Below are 12,254 nucleotides of genomic sequence, written 5' to 3' on the forward strand. Positions count from 1 at the left end.
AGACCAGACTGGGGGCTTCCTAAGAGAGTTCAAGACCGGTCCAAAATGCAAAGCAAGATATTGAATCAAAAAAAAAAAAAAAAAAAAAAGAAAAAAAAAAAGGAAAAAGAAATGAGGAAGGGTGTTTTGAGGGCAATTACTGCAATGTGTCTTTTACTGCAAAATAAAATTTTTCAATTTAAATAATCACTCTATACTTCTATCATCCCTCTCATACAAAGATCTGATTTAACCTGCAAATTTACTGGACCAAATTTGTCCATTTTTCTCTACGCTGTCCTTTATTTTTTTCTCATTTATGTATTTGGTACAGGGTCTCACTATGCAGGTCCAACTCTTAGTGATCCTGCTGTTTTCAGCCTCCCTAGAGCTAAGATTACAGGTGTGTGTCACCACGTGAGACTCCGCAGGCCCCGGGGTCAGGCCGGTGCAGCATGCAGGACTGAAGCTCAAACCTGCTCCCTGTGTTTGCCAAATCAAGCACTCAGGCCACTGAGCTATCTCACCAGCCCTGTATAGTGTACTTTTTAAAAGTTTATGTTAAAAATGATAGTCGTAAGTATGAAGCACATTGAATATAAAAAATTGTATGGTTCATAATGATATTTTAAAAAGAGAAATATAAAATCAAACAAATGAAAAACATTTCACTGGTCACCACTGGAAGACAAAAGAGTAGCATCCATTTACTTAGAAAATCATCAAAGGGGAAGAATTAAGCCTTTTTCTTGCCTTTCCTCTCTAGATTACATTTCTGTCACTAGATAGACGTACTTAGGGACAGAAAGGTCATATCTACAGATGAATTCTTACTAATGAATGCCAGAGAAATAATAGAATCAGAAAAAAAAAAAACAAAAAAAACATTTGAAGCCCTCATTAAATACAACAATTAGGGGGCCAGGGAGATTGCTCAGTAGAATAAGCACTTGCCTAGCTAGCACAAGGTCCTGAGTTCAATCCCCAGTACCAGTACAAATACAACAATTAATTCAAGCCACAATCATCAGTGAATGAATTTACTAGGTGAATATTTGGTTCTGAAGTTTACAGTGAGGCCAACAGCACCTGTGCGCACCCGTCTACCTCAGCGTCTCTCAGAGTGACGGCGCAGACCCAGGTGCTGCCTTGAACGACACTCTAGGAAGGACCCAGGGCCTGGGCATCTGCTTTGCTCTCCAGCTTCTACAAGACACACACACACTGCATGTCCTCAGACACATCGCAAGGGACAAAAATTTCAGATATTTCAGCAGGTTGCGGATGTAACTTGGTGATGGAGCACTTGCCTAGCATGCAGGAGGCTCTGGGTTCAATCCCCGGTACTGCAAATAAAATAAAATATGATGGCACAAAATGAGTGAACTAAATGGAGAGCTGGGCACAGTAGCAGGCACTGGTAGTCCCGGCAACTCAGGAAGGTGAGGCTGAACAATACCTTGAGGCCACAGTTCAAAGCCAGCCTGAGGGGACCCTGCCTGAGAAGGAAGTGGGGAGAGAAGGGAAAAGAAGAAAGGAGGGAGAAAGAGAAGGGCAGCTGGGGGGCAGGAGGAGGGAGAGGAGCACAGGAAGGGTGGCAGCATCAAAGTCCTCATAATTATCCAGTGAATACTTGCCATAAAAAAATAGTTCAACCTAAGTGGGGCACAGTGGTGCACATCTGTAGTTCCAGCACTTGGGAGTCTGAGGCGGGAGGATCACTGTGAGTTCGAGGCCAGTGTGGGCTACATAGTGAGTTCAAGGCCAGCCTGAGCTGCATGGCAGAAACCCTGCCTCAAAAATGGCAAAGAAAAAAAAAAACCTTCTAAAAACTCAAATTAGTTCTAACCATTAGATCAAAAAACAAAATAAAGGGCCAGGGAGATAGCTCAGTAGAATAAGCACCTGCCTGGTAAGTGCAGGGTCCTGAGTTCAATCCCTGGTACTGCAATAAATAAATAAATAATAAAGACAAAATACCATATAGGCATTTTACAATACCACAACAGGCATCTATATTTTATTTTTCTGTATTTGTACCTCTTCCTTAACTGGAATAATTTGTGCAGATTCACACAAATGCGCAATACAATAAGATAAAGGTTGTTTAAGTTATAGGGCAGGAAAAAGAAGACTGGAGGGCTGGAAGCAGAGCTCCAGTGGCACAGCCCTGGTCAGCAGCCCTGGGCTCCCATCCCCAGCCGCCACCACCACCACCACTACTAAAAAAGTCAGTTTTTCTAATTAGAAAAGGGAGTCAGTCACACCAGGAAGAGGGTCAGCAGCTAGCCTGTCAGTCAATGAGTGCTGACATTTTCTGTGATGGCCCTTTGCCCTCAGACCAAAGCACAGGCACACAGTAAACAATACACACAAACACAATATTGTTTGTGTGGTGCTAGGGATCAAGCCCAGCTGGGGAGATGGCTCAGCAGAATAGGTGCTTCCCTGGCAAGCACACGACCTGAGTTCAATTCCCAATTCCACTAAAAAACAAAACAAAACCAGCTGGTGTTCTATCCCTGAGCTACATCCACAGCCCATGCTCTAGGCTTACTCGAAGCCAAATATAGAGATTAAAAACAATTACGAGTCATTCATAGTGTCCAGAAATTGGAAAAAGAAATCATTTTGGTAAAGCACAACTAGGTTTTTGTTTGTTTGGTTTTTGGCAGAACTGGGGATTGAACTCAGGCCCTTGTGCTTACCAGGGAAGCACTTGTTCCACTGAGCCATCTCCCCAGCCCAAGCACACCTAGTTCTGTTAATTAAAACAAATCAAATATCCCGGGGATCCTCTCAGCAAGAACGCTGCATGCACACCCGCTACACCCGAGTTCCCCAGGGCTGATCTTTGTGCGCTCCCTGCCACTCACTACCTGAAGTAGAAGACAGAAAATATATCCTGACTGTGGGTTCTTGCTCCTTTGGACGTTGCAGATCCCTCCAGGAATCTGAGAGTAGACCGGAACCCTTCCCATCAGCCAAGTGCAGTGTGTACTACACAGGACCACAAGACACACCGCCCCAAAAGGTGACTGTAGGGGGCCAGAAGGTGCCACCCTAAAATAGCCTTCTTTGGCATAGTTCAAGCTGGTTATTCTAAGAAACTGCGGGCATAGTAGTAACCCTGAAAAGTTTCCTTTAGTAAGAGAAATATACATCTATAAAGGAAACCTACCTTAGTAACGTCTATGGGAAAAGATCACTTTTATTACCTGTGAGCCAGTGTCTGCATACGAAGATAATCTTTGCTTACCACTCAACTCCTCCCATGCCTGCCACATCCTGGGCCTCTACCTTAACTCCCCAGTCGTGTGTGTGTGTGTGTGTGTGTGTGTGTGTGTGTGTGTGCATGTGTGTTTTACACGGAATTGAACCCAAGACCTATTTGCCTAGCCCTTTTTGAGACAGAATCTCACTAAGTTGCTCAGGCTGACCTTGCACATGCAATTCACCTGCCTCAGCCTCCCAAGAAGCTGGTATTATGGGTATTATGGGGGTGCACCACCTCACCTGGTGCCCTCCCTGAAGCTCAGGACACCACATAAGCAAAATTATCTGACCCTGTTTTCATTGGACTCTTTTTATCTTGTTCATCTGCCTTATTTCTTTTTTTTTCCTTTTTCTTATTTCTTTTTAATTGACATCCCAGCCAGAGAACCTAGAAGGGTGGAGGGAAGCCATTTCCATTTTCCCTCCCCCAGGACAAAGCCTGCCTTCCGATGAAGTGCTCTGCCAAAGTGGCTGTCCAAAGGCTTTCTCCTCATCCCCCCCCAATCAGGCTTTCCAGAACCCTCTCTCTCTCTCTCTCTCTCTCTCTCTCTCTCTCTCTCTCTCTCTCTCACACACACACACACACTCTCTCTCACACACACACACACACAATCTACCATGGCCCTTATAGCGCTTACCATTATCTGAATTGACCTCACCTGTCTCCTCTACCAGGCAAGAACTCACACAGGGCGAAGACTTTGCCTCACTTACCGCATTCTCCCAGCACCTGGCATTGGTGGTCTACACTTGACAGGTCTGGGTGAGTGACCCTTGCAACCTACCTCAGATACTAAGGGTTCCAGGTCAGTAAGAAAGCAGCCCTGTCCCAGGCAGATCCAGCCCCTACATAAAGGATGGCCAACAGGAGTTTGGACTTGACCTCCTCAGCCCATCTCATGCTGAGCCCTGTGTTCTTCTCTCAACTAGCTTTGGAAAAACAGGGGGTCAAAAAATGGGCCGAAAGAGGACTAAAGAGTGGGTAGTACCAGGTGTGGGTGGAGGACCTTCTCCACCCTTTTATTACTGTTTGCACAATTAACAGAATAGACAGAGGTGACCTGAAACCCCAGAGAAGATTCCAGTGTTTCCCGAAGCATCCAAGGACCTTCCCAGCCCGCCCTGCCCCCACCTGCCCACTTCCTGACTCAGCCTTTGCCCAAGCAGTTTCCTGCATCCAGCACAACTTCTTCGCCAGCCCATCTTCTGTGGCCGCGCTCAGCAGGACATGGTCCAGACCTTGGGTAGTCGCTCACTGGCCCCAAGCCCACGCTTGGCATCTTATGGTGTCTTTGTCTGGCTGTGACTAAAACGCCTACAAATGTCTCCCCTAAACTGTGGTCTGATCTGAGTCATTCATGATACCCCCAAAGCAAAGCCCTGCTCAGCACAGGGCCAGCCCCAGAAGAGGCACTCCGGAAATGTCAGAACAGGCTAAGTATCCCTGGTTATCACCCCACCCCCACTTCCCATTTGTGCTTTCTTTCTGGAAGGGTCTTGGTGTGAGGCCCATGATTAGGGTGGGAAAGGGAAAGAAAGGCATAGAAATAACCACGGCTCCCCTGCCAGATCTATATGCTGTGGCTCTGGGAAGGCGAACAGTTTTGCTCGTGGCCTGTCAGTAAATTGAATATGTGTATCTGGGGTCCAGGATGACTGATCCCAAAGGCTTTGGTAAAACTGGAAGAACTGAGAAGTTGGTAAGCAGAGAGGGATAGAGGGAGGGGGAGAGAGAGACAGAGAGAGAGGGAGAAAGAGAGAGAGATCACAGATGGCCCCAAGTTGTTGGGCATAGTTCCCTGTTGCTAGCAGCTCACTGAACTGGGGCAGAGCCCTGCTTTAGATTGGAAATTAGGTCAGGGAGAAGCACCCATGGGGCAGAATGGCATAGGAACCTGTGGGGGTATGCGGGGGTGGGAGGTGGCAGTGGGAGTCGCCATGTTTTGCTGTTTCCCCTGTGAGAGCCAGCTGGTTCCTGGGGTCTGCTGGACATGGCCCACCTCACTCCTGCTGGGATCTTGACATTTTCCCTTTGTTTGGGTCCTGTAGGTCACATAACTCCTTCCTTCACACTGTCCAGGGAGACTTGGAAAATAGCACAGGCAGTCTTGGGTTCAAATCCCTACTCTACCACAGAGTCACCGAAGGACTTGGGTTGTCATCTCACTTCGGTCTCTGCATCTGTAGCATGGGCTGTGCCTTCCCAGGGTCTGCAGTGTAGAGGCGCAGGCTGTGAATGCTGCTGTCAGGGAGTCATAACCACAGGTGAGGGTCTGGCACATTCCCCCACAGCCTCGTCTCCCCACAAGCCTGTTCACACACCCTCACCACACAAACCACCTGGCTGCTCCTAGGCTGCCCCCAGCCTTGTGGCCCAGTGAGTCAGTCAGCCCCTCCATCCTGTCAGCACGGCCACCGCCACCTCCTCCTCATCCCCCACTCTCCTGCTTCACTGTGCCCTCTAAGTACACATTTTTGCAGTACAATAGTCCTCTCTACTCCCAAGAAACTGAGGCCCAAGGGCCACATTTACCAGATGTACAAAAGGAGCAGGCCACATGAGTGGGTCTAGACTCCCAGACCCCAGCCTAGAGCGCCCAGAAGGCTTTGTGTGTGTGTGGTGAGGGGGGGAGGTCATGCCTCGGAACCACCTGCAGAAGACTGCCCTGGGAGCAGCTCACACACCACATCCTCGCTCACTCCTTGGTCCTGCTCACTGTCGCACGCACACAGCCCCATACAGTCTCAGGCACGGCGGTGGTCCCTCTCCTCCCCCTCGCAGTCTGCCTAGTAACAGAAATGTTGCCCATCTTGCTCACTGCTGTGTGCAGGGCACCTCACTAAGCACATGTGGACTTCCCAATTTTCCTCCTGAGTATGTCCTGTGAGTACCTCCTCCTCCCCACACTTGTGCTGCCCGACACCTTTGGACTGGGTCTCTGTTGTAACCATCTCACCGGCTCTCTGCGCTCCCTCTCCTGGACTCCATCCTCCACATAACTTGCCTGACGCCATTACCCTGTCAGGTCCTTCTGTGGCACCTCCTTGCCCTCGTGGTGAAGTCCAGGCTTCCTCAGCCTGCCACTCCGGGCCTTCTAAACTCCTCACACCGATCCCTGTGGGGCTGTCAGGCCTGCCTGTCTGAGGGTTCCCCGTGCATCCGATACACACTGTACATCACACACATCCATACGACCCATTACACCCGTACATATCACACATAACTCCTTTACATCCATGTACACCATCAGTAACATGATACACACTCCGTGTACACCATGTACAGCTACAATACTCACCACACATGCCCCACATACACCATTTATACTCTGCATATCATACCCCCCAAGTCCCCATGTGTACCATACATACTACATACATCCTGTATACCCTCATATGCTCCATACACATCATAAATGTGCATTCCACACACCCTATATTCACAATACACCCCGTATATAACACACACAGCCCGCACAAGCCAACTTCCCAGAGATCAGAGGTGCTGGGCTTCACACAGTCCACACTCCACTTGTCCCCAGAAGCTGCCCGCGGATGTTTCACCATTGCTGGTCCTCTCCACAGAACGCCTTCCTGCCCTGCTGCAGGTCCTGGAGGCATCCTGCACAGGCCCTCCACGGGGTTCGAAAGAGGCGCATGTGCGAGCAGCCTCCTTTCTGACCACCCCTCGGGTAGGCGCGCCCTCACCACTAGGGCCCAGCCGGTCCTTGGAAGGAGCGGGCAATGCCACAGCGGACTGCCTCCTGCTCCCACGCACGCCTCCCCTCCATCTTCCTCTGACAGCCAGGTCTCTGTTCTCTCAGTGCCCAGCCTAGAAAGCCCTTTTCACCAGTCTCAAAACACCTCAGTCTCCACTGTCCAAGGACCAGAGATGTCTTTCTTTTACCTTTCCTCCCCTTCCCTTCCCTCCCCTCTCTTCTCTTTTCCTTCTTTCCTTTTACTCTCATCTGCCTTTTTTTTTTTTTTTTTTGGCATTGGGGGTTGAACCTAAGACTGCACCCTGCCCTTGTTTATTTTGCTTTGCTTTGCTTTCCCTCGGTGTTTTGAGGCAGGGTCTTTCCAAATTGCTCAGGATGGACCCAAATTGGAATCTTCTTGCCTTGGCTCCCAAAGTGCTGGGATTACAGGCATGTGTCACTAGGCCCACCTAAAACTAGTCACAGGTGTAGGCCTGTGACTCTGGCAGAGGTGGGACTGTCCACTTCCACACCCCAGCACAGCCTGGGGCCTCAGCCTGAGTTGGTCCCACCAGCACAGCGGGCCCTGAACTCTGGTTCCTTCTCCTTCGCCCCATGAGGTTTTGCGGGTCAGTGCACAGTTCCCTTCCCATACAGGAGGCAGACTCAATGTCGGAGGCCTAGGAGGGTGGAGCAAGCTGCTGTGGCCACAGAATGAGCCAGAACTTGAAACCTGGGGTCAATGGGGACCACGCAGCAGCAGGGCTAGGGGCCAGGTGGTGGACAGCTCCAGGCCTGTGCATCTGTGCCTGCCTCTTCCTAGACTGCTTCCTCATCTGCTTTCACGGTGATGGAAAAGGACACTGCCACAGTGGGTGGCCTGGGATAAGAAGAAGGTCAGAGCTGGGCCAGCAATAGTCCTGGATTTGCCTCAGCCCAGGAGGGGCAGCCAGGCACAAGGAGTAGGGCCCTGGGCCTAGGCTCATGGCCCTGGGTTCTTCTCACCCTCCTTTGCTCCTCAGACTCCCGCCAGCTTTCAAGCCTCAGCACCAGCCTCACCTCCTCCAGGACGCCCGGGCTGAATCTTCAGCCCTCACAGTGGTGAGCAGAGCCAGCACAGCCTTCTTTCTATCTGCTAAACTGAGCAGCCAAGACCCACTCCTAGCCTGTAAGTGGACACAGCGCACATCAGCTCTGTCTGGCTCTCTGCTGCTCATCATTTTTTTTTTTTTTTGGTACTGGGGATTGAACTCAGGACCTTGCGCTTGCCAGTCAAGTGTTTATTCTACTGAGCTATCTCCCCACTCCTGTTCATCAATTTAGAAGGCTTCAGGCCTCATCAGTTCTGGGCCTCAGAAGGGATTTAATAAAGGTCATCTTCTGGAAAAGTACAGAGGTAATGGGTGGTTGTCTGAGGGGCTGCAGGAGACAGAGATGAGCAGAAGCCCAGAGCAGAGTGACAGTGTCAGGGTCAGTGTCACAAGCTGACGATTTTGGAGTTGGGAGGCAGAACAGGGGCCTGGACCCTTGCTGGATAGTCACTGTCCCTCTTTGAACCTCAGTCACCTATTCTGCAGAGACAGGGTAGACCAGAATCCAGTCTTAGCACCTCCTCCAGATATTCTTGGAGATGGGCATGTCAAAACCCATAAGGCATAAGAAGGTGAGAGCTGGGGTCGGAGAGATAGCTCAGTAGAATAAGCGCTTCCCTGGCAAGCACAAGGGCCTGAGTACAATCCCCAGTTCCGCAAAAAAAAAAAAAAAAGGTGAGAGCTGCCCCATGTCTAGTATGTAACAAAAACAAAGTCTATGTTATAAAAACCTACAGGAAGTTTGACCAAGTTTCAATCTTTCTGGGCTTTTTTTTTGGTACTGGGGATTAAACTCAGGAACTTGTGCATGCCAGACAAGTGTTTATTCTACTAAGCTATCTCCCCAGCCCCTCAATCCTTCTGTAATAACTTGTTTCCATACTTTTTAAACATTGAGTATCAAAACCTATCTCTCCTTCCCATAGACTCAGCTTTCTCACATCCTGTGCTCACTGGTCCAGCCTGGCCTTTGGGGAGAACAAATATATATATATTTGGTACAGGGTCTCACTATGCAGCTTAAACTCATAGTGATCCTCCTGTTCTCAGCCTCCTCAGTGCTGGGATTACAGATGTGCACCACCACGCCTGGACTTGGTTGTAGGCTCAGTGTACCCACGCCCAGGGGCGGGGCCAGCATGGCATACATTACTGGGGATTGAACCCTGGTCCCTGCGCTTACCTATGCAGGTGCTTAGTCCACTGAGCTATCTTGCCAGCCAACAGCCTTTATCCACAATTCCTCTGTCAAGCTTCTGGCAAGGTGGAAACCCGCAGGAAGCTGCCCAGAGCAGTAGGCAAGATGGCCCATCCTCAGGCTCGGTCCAAGCACTCTCCAGAAGTTCACCTGGGCATCTTGTTTTGTCCCTAGGGTCTTGCAGGCAGGCTCGGGACTGACTTGCCCAAAATGTCTCCATGGGGGAGGAGGTTAAGACCAGAATGGGACTCCAGGCAGCAAGAGCAGCGCCTCCACTCTCCCTGCCCAGGCCACAGGAACAGAAAGCTGGTTCCATCTTGCCCCCACAGTCTCTTGCTAGCACTCACATTTGCTTGGGGTCTGCTGAATACCTGCTCTGTGGCAGAAAGGCCTCTGCTGTGTGGAGGGAGGCGGCACAAGCCTCCACATGCACAGCTCACTTAGCATAGACATGAGGACCTGTCTAGCGAGGAGGTGGCGACGGGAACCTGGGTGGCCACGCTCGTCGGAAGCCAGAGGCCATTAGCACAGCACAAAGTCCCAGAGATCTGAGCCTTCTCAGCAAGCTGAAGAGCTGACTGGCCAGCAAGCGCACTCCCAGAGGCTCTGAGCCCCATAGATGACGGGCTGACAGACAAGAGGCTTTCTAGACATACAGCTGGCGATGAGAACACAGCAGCCTCTCAAAGTAGGGAGTGAGGTTTACTTACAGGACATGCCGAGCAGGGCGTGCACGAGCCACATCCTAGACAGAGCAGAGGCAGGTGTGTGTGAGCAGAACAGGGAACTACCAAGGGCCTGGCCAAGCATTCAGCTTCCCCTCTTGAGCTGAGGTGGCCAGGAGGCGGGGACAGAGGTACCCACACAGGCAAGGACAGGCAGACAGGCACTTTCAAAGAGACACAGCCACTCCTGCTTGTGCAGCCAGCCACATGGCTGTCTCAGCAGCTGGGAGCTGGGGTCTAGGGGCTTGGACAGCTGTCAGCCCAGCTCCATCATTCACTTCTGTGGGACGGTGAGCCAAGGCTTGGCCAGGGCTGTGTACTGGCTGTCCTTAGCAGAAGACACTGGGGGACAGGAACAATAACCACACCCAAGGGCTGAATCCATGTGAATGATGTTGGGTCCCTGCCCTGCTAGGACTAGACAGCACAGCTCAGTCCTAGCCCAGAGTTTTGGGTGGCAGTGGCCTCAGCAATGAGATGGGGCTTCCTTTCCCATACACATGTCCCATAGCCAAAAACAGGGCTCCTCTACCTGCCCCTGCACCCAAGTCCTGGACTGTAGAGGACTAGGTGAGTGGGAAGATCCAATATGCTGGTTGGAATCACTTCCTCAATCCGTGGGTGGATTTTCTTCAAAATCTGGCTCTGGCATCCTGATGCTGACTGGTGTCAGGGTTCTGAGCTGCCAGCCTAGCAGAAGAGGTAGACTCATTTAAGTCCTTCAGCACACCTGCTCGCAAGTCATCCTGGCCTGCCAGAGGCTGACCATTGACACCTGCCAGGCACCATGCTGGGCCAACCTCCTCAGCTCTCAAATTTGCCCCTGGAACTGTAGGTCAAGACGGAAGGCTCTTGGCCCACTGCCCCCAAGCAGCCGAGTGCAGGAACCACTGTCCCACAGAACTCCACTGTGACTGCACTATCCAGCTCAGTGGCCATTAGCACATGTGACTGCTGAGCCTTTAAAATGCTACCAACAAACTGAATGTTAAATTGTATTTTTTATTTTTATTTTTTTTCTTTTTGAGACAGGGTTTTACTCTGTAGGTTAGCTGGCTTGAACTCACTTTGTAGCCCAGGGTGGCCTTGAACTTGCAGCAATCTTGCCATAGCCTCCCAAGTGCTGGTGTGGGCCACCACACCCAGTATGATCTTAATTTAAATTCAGAAAAGCAGGGTGTTACATCTCTGCTTCTGCAGCCCAGCGAGTACTCTGAAGGGTCAATGCATTAACACAAGAGTAGACAATGGGGTTGACTTTATGACTACATGAAAATCAACTTTATTTTTTTTTTTTCCACACTGAAAGCTCACTTGGCCAAAGTTCTGTAATAATCTGATGACACTAAATACACTTTTGTATTACTGCTTTGGCCTCACACAATACCCATGACTAGATTTAACATAATTAAGATTATAATTCACTATTTCCCCGTGTATCATCCAACAGAGGAAGTAAACAGTTGAAAACCAAAGTTCCAGGGCTGATGATTTGCCTTCCTCATCACAATGCAGCCCTTCCTCAGGTTGTAACCTCGTCACAGGCACATGAGGGCATGCAGCTGTCAGCCCAGCCCATCCTCTTGCCACTCCAGGGTTCAGTGACTGTCCTCCCCCAGTGTACCCTGAGTTCCAAGAGTGCTTGGTAGGGTCACACAGGGACTGCTCCCCCAGCACTGGCCCAGGGGGAGCAGCCCAGAGCTGGGATGCAGAACTGATGTCCACGCGAGATGTAAGAAGCTCTGGTCTGGAGTGTGAACTTCCGGGCACCACAGGCCAGGCAGCGTCAATGACTGGATGCTGGATGGGAAGCAAGGCCTTTTTCTACATCGTTTTGGACTCACTCTGCAACCAAGATGTGCTGATCCAAGCTTGTCTGAGAGCATGCAGAGGGCCTTTCAAGCCCACCTGATGGTAGCACTTTTCCTACAAACTGGAACTTAAGGTCTCTGGAGTGCGGCTGGACTCCATTATGTGTGTTCCTCCCTCTCAGTATCTAACAGTATCAGCAAATGCTACACACTTAAAGGAAATAGGAACATGGCTTCCAATATGTTTTACTTTGAGCAAATGTTAAGAGACCAACTTAAAGGACAATCAACTGGACTGTACTCTTCAAAAATATGTGTCATGAATGATAAAGAAAGGCTGGGGAAGTGGCCATGCTAAAGGAGCCCAGAGAGGGCAACTAATGCTCAGTACACTAGAAGGCTGGTCTATCATTACTCAAGCAGCTGCTAGAGCTGAAGCATGATTTGTCAGTCAATAATGATTACACTGGGGCTGG

This window comes from Octodon degus, unplaced genomic scaffold (assembly GCF_000260255.1).
Source record: "Octodon degus isolate 3935 unplaced genomic scaffold, OctDeg1.0 scaffold00098, whole genome shotgun sequence".
Classification (NCBI taxonomy): Eukaryota; Metazoa; Chordata; class Mammalia; order Rodentia; family Octodontidae; genus Octodon; species Octodon degus.